The 12,932-nt window shown below is 41.8% G+C and overlaps 1 protein-coding gene across 1 annotated transcript in view; it reads left to right on the top strand.

Moving 5' to 3' along the window:
• The first annotated feature begins 509 nt into the window (after positions 1-509).
• LOC115113522 (cadherin-11-like) overlaps positions 510-12,932 on the top strand; it is a 76,853-nt gene continuing 64,430 nt past the window's right edge. Inside the window, exon 1 of the mRNA XM_029641286.2 lies at positions 510-955. The gene's annotated coding sequence lies outside the window, so the exon portion shown is untranslated. The remainder of the gene's footprint in view (positions 956-12,932) is intronic.

The following is a 12,932-nucleotide window of genomic DNA, read 5'->3' on the forward strand; positions in this document are numbered from 1 at the left end:
GCCGTGAGACACCCATGTCAGCTACTTTACCACAGCTCCCAACGTTTCTATGCAGTTAAAAAGCTAATACTAAAATGGTATCTGCTTACAGTTATATTAACTAATAGCAACGTAATGTTACGTGCTACCATAAGCTACAGCTGTAGGTTTTCCTTTCATTTGGTTGTATTTCCCTACAGCCTGATTAAACAATGGCTCAAACATTGCAGCATTGGCCGTAGTACAGTGGGCTGTTAAGGTTAGTAGGGGTAATAATGAAGGGAAGCTAACCTGTAATTAGAAGCAAAACTGTTTCGCATTGTAACTACTTCACTTTATTCACCCTGGAAGTTTTTATTTTCATTTGATGTACATTTATTTCGAAGATGAGTTTTGTCTCCATCTCCCTTGAGTGTCCTCGGTTCCCAGGGAGGGCTTTACTTCCATCCGCCTCTTTTGATTGGGCGAAGATTTCTAAACCTTGTGTAACCACTCGTGCTGTTCTTTTGCACTGTTTGGGTCTGGAAACGTGCGACAGATGCGAAACTGCTTCCATCTGGTATCGCAAGGAAGTGGAAAAGGGGGGTGATTCTACTTAGGCGCCCTCGGCAAGACATCCTGCTTGCATTGCTACTAAGATCTGCGAGCTTCATTTCGTTTCACTAGAAAGCTGGAGAGGACGTGCGTTCCTAAACGGCTGCACCGGATTGTTCGTTGGGGATGCTACGGGTTTATTCCTTTTCTCTTGATACCATACTCGCACTAGGCGTCTAGTTCCACTGTCTTCACAAACGGTCCACGGTATTTCTCTTATCCAGTGGAACTCACTGGAGGAGAGGCGCTTGGACCAGGAGTGATAACGCAAGGACGGGTCGAGTTGGATGTTCATAGCCATAAAGAAGTGGTCATAGTCTGGAGCTGCTAATGGGACAAGCAGTGGACTGGCAACATTGAGTCTGGTTTCACTCCAAGCAAGGTAAGGGATTTAGCCCATAGTTTTCGTCTTATCCATGTATTTTAGTACAGTTGTACAATTTCTGGAGTGATTTCAACTGGAAATTGTGATAGTCCTGCGATTGGACCGGAATTGCTTTTCCAAATTATAAAACCTACACCTCAGATGCGACATTTTTTATACATTTAATACGGAATCTGAGTGGACTGTGTCCATTGTATGTCCAGCACTTTAAATGCAGTAAATTAGGGTTATAGGCGATTTATTTTGATTCTCACCCGGACTGTAAACAAAGCCTATATCGAATTATCTCATGTCGTTTACTTTTTCATACATCCTCGGTTTCTAATCGGTAACCTGTCGGGCCAATGACACATGGACTATTCACGGCTAGTTTGACATGGGTAGGCTGTACTATATATTTGCGCCCCACCAATCCATTTTCAAGTTTTTGTGACGAATAGCATACACGGTAACTTTCTCTGGAAGTGTAGGGTATACGGGCATACATTTCATATCACGAGTTTGTAGTTAAATAGCTAATTGACCTGAATTGGATGGATGGCCAAATATAATTTATATTCTATTTATTTTAATGCGGGACGATATTACACTTTCTCTCCTGCCTCCATTCATAATACGGTTTTTGTTTTTCGTAATTTATTATATTATATTTTAGAGTCAGTTTAATTTCTTAAATTGTGTATTTTTTGTATTTATTGCCCTTTGCTAGCAGTCGTTTGAATCTTTAGTTTAGTCTACTTCTGAGTAACGGTGTTAGTGATAACAGGTTGGTGTATCATTTACAGCTGAATACAAACTGAATGGGGCAAAAACAATTTTCCCCTTGTTGCGTCTCTAACCAAGGCGATATAGCCTAGTGCACATTTTCTGCTAAACTACTCAGCAATTCATGTGAAATGTGAATTTCAGAATTCTCAGGCATTGTAAAATGTTTTCAATATGTTTTATTCATAGGGAGAAGGTCGCCTAAAGAAATGTAGTTGGTCCATTGCGTCGACTGTATGTATTCACAGAACCCTCAGTATTCATGTCCACAGCTCAAGATTGCTGCTTTCAAGATGAAAATAATCTCCCCTCCACCCGCTACCCCTCTATATCCCCACCGCACTGTTGCTCAGCGAAATGTATACTCTGCTTCCCTTCATGTGCTCCTGTAGGAACCATACTAATTTAACGTTCTCCTTATTGAACATGCTTTTACTGATATTATTGATCTGTGTTATGCCCTAACAAGGCATTGGAAAGAAAGAATGCACATCATAGGGTTTATAATTGAATTAATTGTACTTAATGGTGGTTTTAACCCTCAAATAAATTCCCAATGCTTAATTTGTTGAAACAATAATGAATTAATTTTAAAAGAAAGTGTAATAATGCTTGATGGTGAAATCGTTTGAGCAGCACTACCAGAAGTGAATGAGTCACATCAGAGGAGGCTTAGCTCCAATCACAACTCCGAGGCATTGGTGTGTGACTTGACTGCTGAAAATAGTTGACATATACATAGATCAAAGAATCGCATAGTTTGCTTCATCGCTTATTCTATAGCCTATTTCAAATTCACTAACAACATTTTAAAATCAGTTTTAAAAAAATAATAAAAAATAAAAAACCAGAATCATAGTTAGCCTTCCTGTTAACTGTACAATTCTCTGAATGATCGGTTTAGTTTCTGACTGACCAGACTTAAATAGTTGAATGACAAAACCGAATGGACCTCGATAACTACAGGTACAGGCAACAGTCTTGAAACCTCCAGAGGAAGAAAATAAATGTTTTCAAGGAATCAATAGAGGGTGCTGTTGTTCTGTGGACAGCTGGCCCGGTTTGCTTACAGTACCTCGGCACGAGTCTCTGAGGGCCACTCAAAAAGATGGAGCGCCACCACCGGTGTTGCCCATGGTCCCAGGGGACGGTGAATTCAATCTAACAGAGGCTCTGGCTAATGCTGTGGCACTTTGTCAGGATTAACATCTTTCAGTGGCTTCTGTTACCTTCGGTGTCACGTTACCACCTTGGAGTTCTGGGGAGGGGAGAAAAATGGGGCACCGGTTTCCTGCTCTGCTCCACGCTCTGCTATTCCAATTCCACATTACTGTGGGTCGATAGAGGAAGAAACTCCATCATTTTCAAGGAATAAAGGCATTTGTTATTTTGACTGCCAACTGGAGCTTTTCAATGAGTTATTTTTCTACTTCGGAAGAAAAAGAAGGACAGACTCAAAAGTTTGCCCTTTTTAAAATGTAGACTCCATGCACAGCCATCAGCTAAATGGAAATAAACAGCTCTCAGTTTGCCGACCTTGAGCTGAAAGAAATATTTGAATATTGTCATATATTTTGGCAGTAAAGCACAATGTCTTGTTTGGCCTTGTGTCTTTTAGTATGGATTCTAATCATAAGGTAGTCTACAAATGACTTGACTTGACAATATGACCATTTTTAAACACACAGTACCTGGATAATTATTAGTGGATGTCCCCTAGACCTTGGACCTCCTGGGGGTGCATGGCAGCCTAATTAAGACGTCAAGTTATCTGAATATGTGACCCCTTTTCTTACCCTTGCTTCCCTGTTACTGTCCAATAGTATGCTGATATGGGACGTCTGTGTCCCTCCATCAGAAGCTAGTAGGGTGACAGATTGGATTGAATCACATTCCTCATGCCGTGGGACCTAGATTAGGGGACCCCACCATTTCACAATCCAAGACAGAAGATATTCGGTGTCTACTGCTTGGGCTTCTTTTCATTCCCTGTGCGTTTATGTCGTTTACATGTTGTTCAGGTCATGTGACAGACATTAAGGTCAGGCGACGTGGCTTTTAGGCAGTCATGATATGCTCACGCCATCTATCGCACAGGCAATGGGACATGAAAGCAAGGTATTACAGCTTTGATGGTTGAACAATATCCTTGGCCTTTTTTTAGATGGACATTTACGGGGACTTTGAGGATGAATTAAGATAGTAATAGTCAAGTAATAGAATAACCACCAGGTCTCATTTAACGAAGCATTCTGGACAAAGAATAATCTTGAATAGTGTTTATATCTATTTCCATAAACTAATTACAGCATCGATAGTGGGTGGACATATTAGAGATTTAATATACAGTTACAGAATTATGCAGTACTAATCTTGCTTGACACTGATAAAAGTATGACCATGGCTCAGTTTATTCAAAGCTGTCCTTGTTGTTGCACTCCGCATATTGCTGGGTAAATCGCTATGTGGGCGCACAGAACACTGTCACTTACCCTCAAGAGCATCATTGATAATGATTTCATGTTCAAGCGATATTAACATGACTTATTTCTACTTATGTACATACTTGTTGTGTTACTGAATAAGACAATCATAACACATGTAGGAATGTCCAAGTAAATTACATAAATTACACCTTTGTACAAGAAAAACTGGAGCACTTGGGCTGGTAGACTTGACCCTGAGTGTGTAAAGATACTTACTACAAGACCAGAACACCATGTTCCTTACATGCCACCTTTAGTGTACAACATTGTAACCTGAAAGGACTCTTCGTAAGGCCATATCAAGTATTTAGTTTCTATCTTCACCCTTAAGTGCAAGGCTATGTGTGAGTCAATGTCTATTTCAAGGGTGTCAACATGGAGGCCACCTTCTCCTTGGGGTGCCTTTTCATGACAGTAACTTGTGCAGAAATATGTTTTGCTTTCTAACATTGTATTTTAATGCAATGCTTCTGATTAACATACTGGAGGAGTCCTAATTAAGCAATAAGGCCCGAGGAGGTGTGGTATATGGCCAATATATCACGGCTAAGCGCTGTTCTTAACCACGACACAACGCGGAGTGCCTGGACACAGCCCTTAGCCGTGGTATATTGGCCATATATCACAAGCCCCGAGGAGCCTTATTGCTATTATAAACTGGTTAGCAAATCAAATCACATTTTATTGGTCACATACACATGGTTAGCAGATGTTACTGTGAGTGTAGCGAAATGCTTGTGCTTCTAGTTCCGACTACGCAGTAAAATCTAACAAGTAATCGAACAAATTCACAACAACTACCTTATATACACAAGTACACACACGTAAAGGGATGAATAATAATATGTACGAATAAATATATGGATGAGCGATGGCGTGCGGCATAGGCAAGATGCAGTAGATGGTGTAGAATCCAGAATATACATATGAGACGAGTAATGTAGGATATGTACACATTATCACATAAACAAGTGATACCTCTATGTAAACATTATTAAAGTGACGTCATTTAAAGTGACTACTGATACCTTTATTAAGTCCGTAATTAGATAATTTACTGCTCTAACGTAATTAGAGCAGTACAACTAAACTTTTTGTCATACCAGCCAATGAGAATTCAGGGCTCAAACCACCCAGTTTATAATACTCTCTGGAGCTTGTGTATAGAAGGGTAGCTTTGAAAGTGCACGGGAATATGTCACGCCTTATTGCTGGTGATCAACTCTGAAGCTGTGCACAAGCTGTGTGTATGATATGAGCATCAGCATCTATGTGAGTGTGGATATGTGGACACATGCTCAAACTGTGTCCATATGTGTGTCAAAAGCACAAGCTTTAACATTACTGAAGGCCAACATGCCAAATGCTGCATGTAAGCTTAACTGATTATGGGGTTGATTTAGGTAGGGCCTCATTTACACTACCAGCGTTGCAGTCTGAATTATCCACTCATTAAAACAGGCCTCTCAGGAACATTCTAATGCCTTTATTAACCTTCCGGTTTCCTGGAGGGGACATGTTGGCTGAACTGGATTGGATGTCTGGCAGCAGCATGCACAGTCTTTCTCTGATGTACCATTCACGCTTTGATCAAATGGCGTATTATCATATTGCTTTTCTTTAAGCTTGATGCTTGTCATATGATGTTCTAACAAATTCCCCCTCATAACTTCTGTGTCTATACATTTTTGGATCACATGCACTTGGGAAAAGGGGGTAAAAGTCACACAAAATGATACAATTCCATAATCGTTTGAGAATGGCAAGTGTTGTACTGTACATTTGCTCTGAGTATCTTTTGTCAACTGGAAGGCTTTTTGTCACGAGAGGGTTTGGCTGAATTTCACCCTGACCTTCGAAAACCTCATGACAGACTTTCCTATTACATTTACATTCTAGTCATTTAGAAGACTCTTTTATCCAGAGCGACTTACGGTTAGTGCATTCTTCTTAATAGACAATGGTGGAGACAGTATCTGTCTTTAACATCCTTGGCAGGCTAAGGCTACTAATGTATAACTCTGCAATCAGCTTCTGCTGCACAATATATCTGCATTCTTTCAACATTCTTTGACGCTTCATCTATCTTCCCTCTTTCATGTAAGGACACAATTCATGTGGATTCAGGGCTCTTTGTTGTGTAAGAATGCGCCTGCTCATGGAGAAACTGTCATGGGATATACAGTGCATTCGGAAAGTATTCAGACCCCTTGACTTTTTCCAAGATTTGTTACGTTACAGCCTTGTTCTAAAATGGATTCAATTGTTGTTTCCCTCATGAATCTACACACAATACCCCCATAAGGACAAAGCAAAAACAGGTTTTAAGAAATGTTTGAATTATAATAAAAAATAATTTTAGAAAATGAAATATCACATTTACATAAGTATTCAGACCCTTAACTCAGCACTTTGTTGAAACACCTTTGGCAGTGATTACAGCCTCGAGTCTTAGCTATGACGCTACAAGGTTGGCACACCTGTGTTTGGGGAGTTTCTCCCATTCTTCTCTGCAGATCCTTTCAAGCTCTGTCAGGTTTGATGGGTAGCGTCGCTGCACAGCAGGCAACATCCACACTGAGCTAAAGGGTAGAGCTGCCGCTTTCAAGGAGCGGGACTCTAACCCGGAAGCTTATAAGAAATCCCACCATGCCCTCCGACGAACCATCAAACAGGCAAAGCATCAATACAGGACTAAGATCGAATCGTACTACACCTGCTCGGTTGCACGTCGGATGTGGCAGGGCTTTCAAACTATTACAGACTACAAAGGGTAGTACAGCCGAGAGCTGCCCAGTGACACGAGCCTACCAGATGAGCAAAATTACTTCTATGCTCGCTTCGAGGCAAGTAACACTGAAACATGCATGACAGCATCAGCTATTCCGGACGACTGCGTGTTCACGCTGTCCGCAGCCGATGTGAGTAAGACCTATACACAGGTCAACATTCACAAGGCTGCAGGGCCAGATGGATTACCAGGACGTGTACTGTGAGTGTGCGCTGACCAACTGGCAAGTGTCTTCACTGACATTTTCAACTTCTCCCTGTCTCAGTCTGTAATACCAACATGTTTCAAGCATACCACCATAGTCCCTGTGCCCAAGAACACTAAGGTAACCTGCCTAAATGACTACCGACCCGTAGCACTCACGTCTGTAGCCATGAAGTGCTTTGAAAAGCTGGTCATGGCTCACATTATCCCAGAAAACCTAGACCCACTCCAATTGTCATACCGCCCCAACAGATCCACAGATGATGCAATCTCTATTGCAATCCACTCCTGGACAAAAGGAACACCTACGTATGTGAGAATACTATTCATTGACTACAGCTCAGCGTTCCACACCATAGTGCCCTCAAAGCTCATCACTAAGCTAAGGACCCTGGGACTAAACACCTCCCTCTGCAACTGGATGCTGGACTTCCTGACGGGCCGCCCCCAGGTGGTAAGGGTAGGTAACAACACATCCGCCATGCTGATCCTCAACATGGGGTCCCTTAAGGGGGGTGTGCTCAGTCCCCTCCTGTCCTCCCTGTTCACTCATGACTGCACGGCCAGGCACGACTCCAACACCATCATTTGCAGATGACACAACAGTGGTTTGCAGATGACACAACAGTGGTAGGCCTGATCACCGACCACGATGAGACAGCCTATAGGGAGGAGGTCAGAGACCTGACCATGTGGTGCAAGTACCACAACCTCTCCCTCAATGTGATCAAGATAAAGGAGATGATTTTGGACTGCAGAAAAATAAGGAACGAGCACACCTCCATTCTCATCGACGGGGTTATAGTAGAGCAGGTTGAGAGCTTCAAGTTCCTTGGTGTTCACATCACCATCAAACTAACATGGTCCATGCACACCAAGACAGTCGTGAAGAGGGCATGAGACTGAAAATATTTGGCATGGGTCCTCAGATCCTCAAAAGGTTCTACAGCTGCACCATCGAGAGCATCCTGACATGTTTGATAATTGCCTGATATGGAAACTGCTTGGCCTCCGACCGCAAGGCTCTACAGAGGATAGTGAGTATGGCCTAGTACATCACCGGGGCCAAGCTTCCATGACCTCTATACCAGGCGTTGTCAGAGGAAGGCCCTAAAAATTGTCAAAGACTCCAGCCACCCTAGTCATAGACTGTTCTCTCTGCTACCACATGGCAAGTGGTACCGGAGCGCCAAGTCTAGGTCCAAGAGGTTTCTAAACAGCTTCTACCCCCAAGCCATAAGACTCCTGAACATCTAATCAAATGGCTACCCCAGACTATTTGCATTGCCCCCCCCTCCCTTTACTAATAACTCTGTTATTATCTATGCATAGTCACCTTAATAACTCGACCTAATGTACATATTACCTCAATTACCTCGTCTAACCGGTTCCCCTGTACTGGTACCCCCTGTAAATATACCCTCACTATTGTTATTTTACTGCTGCTCTTTAATTATTTGTTACTTTTATTTCTTCGTTTTTTCTGGTATTTCTCTTAAAATTGCATTGTTGGTTAAGAGCTTGTAAGTAAGCATTTCACTGTACGTTCCACACATGTATTCGGCGCATGTGACAAACACCTTTTGATTTGATTGATGTTCAGGTCTATCCAGAGATGTTCGATTGGGTTCAAGTCTGTGCTCTGGCTGGGCTGCTCAAGGACTTTCAGAGACTTGTCACGAAGCCACTTTTGCATTGTCTTGGCTGTGTGTTTGGCATTCAGGCCAAGGAGTTCAATCTTGGTTTCATCAGACCAGAAATTCTTGTTTCTCTAAAAGTCCTTTAAGTGCCATTTAGCAAACTCCAAGCGGGCTGTCATGTAGGTTTGCACAATTTGGGGAATATTCAGAGGTGGAAACTTTCTGTGGGAATTTACGGGAATATATGGGAATTAATGGGAATATATGGGAATTAACGGAAATATATGCAAATTAATATTAATACCATTTAAATGTAGACGTTTTTTGCATTGGATATATTTACCATATCATATGGAGACAGAAACCTAAACCTTTTACCTTATCAAAAGTAGACATAATTGCAAATTATTAAATACTTCCAATAGAAAAATATATATGTATTATTAGTTGAACTGTAATGAAATTAGTTGACTCTTCACATGGGATGATTTCACTGAACAACAAAAGAAAGTGAATATTGAATGATCCCCAATGATCCTTCGCATCTCCCAAAAACGTAAAATCTGTAAAATGATAAGTGTAGAAACTAAAGCTTCCTCTCAGGCTTCCATGTCTTCTCCTTGGACCTCCTCAATGTCCACCTCTTGAACATCAGACTCTGAGGCCTCATCACTGTCACTTTCCAACTTTGTTGAGGATGGCTCATTGTCAGGCTCAATTAGCCTCAAATTTGCCATGGATGGCCACCAATTTTCCAACCCTTGTATTGGTCAGCCTGTTGCGTGCTTTGGTGTCCTGTGTGTTCCCAAACAAGGACCAGTTGCACTCTGAAGCAGCTGATGTTGGTGGGATTTGGGGGATGATGGAGGCAACAGGGGAAATAGCCTCAGATCCACAAAGTCCCTTCCACCAGGTGGCTGATGAGATATGTTGGCATGACTGCCATATCCCATCTCCATCTCAAAGCCCTTGCTTGGAAGTGTATTTCGCCAGACTGCCAAGAACCTTGGCCTCATCCAGGCCAAGGTGGCGAGACACGGTAGTGATGACAACATAGGCCTTGTTGATCTCTGCACCAGACAGGATGCTCTTGCCAGCATACTTGGGGTCCAACATGCACACTGCGGTGTGTATGGGCTTCAGGCAGAAGTCTTCACACTTTTTGATGTATTTCAGAACTGCGATTTCCTCTGCTTGTCGCAACAGTGAAGTGGGCAAGGCAGTACAGATCTCTTCTCTTACATCTGCAAGCAGAGTCTGAACATCAGACAGGATGGCCTTGTCTCCCTCAATCCGTGCAATGGCTACTGCTAAAGGATTCAGTAGTTTCAGGCTGCTTTACCACTCTCTCCCAAAATAAATCATCCAGGAGGATCCTCTTGATGGGGCTGGCCACATTGGCAGACTGTGATATGGCCATTTCTTGGAGAGACTACTTCCTCTCCAGAAGACTGTCAAACATGATGACAACACCACCCCAACGGGTGTGGTGCTCTTATTCTTCTCAATTTGCTTGGTGAGGTAGATTGCTGCTATAACTTGATGACCCTTCACATACGTAACCATTTCCTTGGCTCTCTTGTAGAGTGTATCCATTGTTTTCAGTGCCATGATGTCCTTGAGGAGCAGATTCAATGCACGAGCAGCACAGCCAATGGGTGTGATGTGAGGGTAGGACTCCTCCACTTTAGACCAAGCAGCCTTCATGTTCACAGCATTGTCTGTCACCAGTGCAAATACCTTCAGTGGTCCAAGGTCATTGATGACTGCCTTCAGATCATCTGCAATGTAGAGACCGGTGTGTCTGTTGCCCATTGTGTCTGTGCTCTTGTAGAATATTGGTTGAGGGGTGGAGATGTAGTTAAGTGTTCTTTGCCCACAAACATTTGACCACCCATCAGAGATGATTGCAATACAGTCTGCTTTCTCTATAATTTGCTTGACCTTTACTTGAACTCTGTTGAACTATGCATCCAGCAAATGAGTAGATAAAGCATGTCTGGTTGGAGGGGTGTATGTTGGGTGAAGAATATTCAGAAATCTCTTCCAATACACATTGCCTGTGCGCATCAGAGGTAAACCAGTTGCATGCACAGCTCAAGCAAGACATTCATCAACATTTCCCTGACTACATTCCTCCATTGAGTCAAAAAAAACTTCTGATTCCAGGAGGAACATGAGCTGTTGCTATCGATTAGGTGTCTGATTCATGATTTTCACCTCTAATAGAAGTAGAGGGACTTTTGTCAGATGTTGCTTCTTGTGAGCACTGAGGAACTTTATGCACTTGGCCAGATGATTCTGCATCTTTTTTTGCATTCTTCACATATGATTTGGCACAGTATTTGCAAATGTACACAGCTTTTCCTTCTACATTAGGTGTAGTGAAATGTCTCCACAGATCATATAGTGCCTGTAGCATTTTCCAGTAAAGATGAGAAAAAAATGAGTAAAAAAATAAATAAATCCATGTACAGACAAATAGTTAAGCAGTTAGATTAAACAACTCATTTGTAAGATAAATGTTTTTAAATGAAACATGAATGGAAATAGGTGAATTAACACTCCTCAGTTAGCAGGCTCAAGCAAGCTAACACCCCACATGGAAGCAAATACTAATTTGCAGAAATTGTTATCAAGTTAGAAATGATTTAAATGCACTTTGCTGTAGGACTACTATTTACTAGTTAACAAAAAATAATGTATGTCCTATAAAATATATTCACCCCACCCAGTATTGTAATCGAAACTTACCAGAAAGCATGTAGTCCTTGCCTCAGACAGTGTAGTAGTGTGGTCTCAATAGCATCTCATTAGTGTGCAAGATCTTGAGAATCAGCTGGAAGAGTGCACTGCACATGTGATGGAAGAATGTGCTGTGTATGCAGAGGGTTGCAATTCCATTGAATTGGGGATAGTTGAACCAAAATATGCCACAAGACCAGAATTGCCTTATGTGTATCCCACAAGAAAAGGTTCACTGTTATAAGCTAACTTTTTTGATGATTGTAAGTAAAATTCCCCAAATTCCCGGGCTTAACTTTGCAACTCCACTGTCATGTGTGTTTACTGAGGAGTGGCTTTCATCTGGCCACTCTACCTGCCTGATTTGTGTAGTGCTGCAGAGATGGTTGTATTTCTGGAAGGTTCTCCCATCTCTGGAAGGTTCTCCCATCTCTGAAACTCTGGAGCTCTATCAGAGTGTCCATCCCCCAATTACTCAGTTTGGGAGGGTGGCCAGCTTGGTGGTTCCAAACTTCTTACATTTAAGAATGATGGAGGCCACTGTGTTCTCTGGGACCTTCAATACTGCAGAAATGTTTTGGTACCCTTCCCCAGATCTGTGCCTCGACACAATCTTGTCTCGGAGCTCGATGGACAATTCCTTCGACCTTTGCTCTTACATGCACTGTCAACTGTGGGACCCTATACAGACATGTGTGCCTTTCCAAATCATGTCCAATCAATTGAATTTACAGTAGGTGGACTCCAATCAAGTTGTAGAAACATCTCAAGGATTATCAATGGAAACAGGATGCCCCTGAGCTCAATTTTGAGTCTCATAGCAAAGGGGTTGAATACTTCTGTATATAAGGAATTTCTTTTTTTTTTTTTTTTCATGTGCAATAAAATCTAAAAGCCTTTTTCATTATGGGGTATTGTGTGCAGATTGATGAGGATTTTTTTATTTAATCAATTTTAGAATAGGCTGTAACGTAACAAAATGTGGAAAAGGGGAAGGAGTCTGAATACTTTCCGAATGCACTGTATGTACATATCTGTACCACAGCTGAAGTCACTACCACTATTTTTTGTCTTCCAAGAAAAAGACAATAGGCATTGACAATATTCTCTGATATATTATGCTTGCATCCCACCACTAGTCCATGAATAAAAAATGTAAGGTATGAATGTATGCAATACGTCCTGTATTTTCAGTTCAAACTTGATTCCTAAATCAATTTTCTCATGGCATAATCGAAAGACACTGCTTTGAGAAGAGCCATGGACAAGCTGACCTTTTAAAATAAAACACAGTCCATAAGGGATTTAGCTTCAATATACGGTATGGTAATATGGCTGATTTC

The sequence above is a fragment of the Oncorhynchus nerka genome, linkage group LG28, assembly GCF_034236695.1.
Source record: "Oncorhynchus nerka isolate Pitt River linkage group LG28, Oner_Uvic_2.0, whole genome shotgun sequence".
Taxonomy (NCBI): domain Eukaryota; kingdom Metazoa; phylum Chordata; class Actinopteri; order Salmoniformes; family Salmonidae; genus Oncorhynchus; species Oncorhynchus nerka.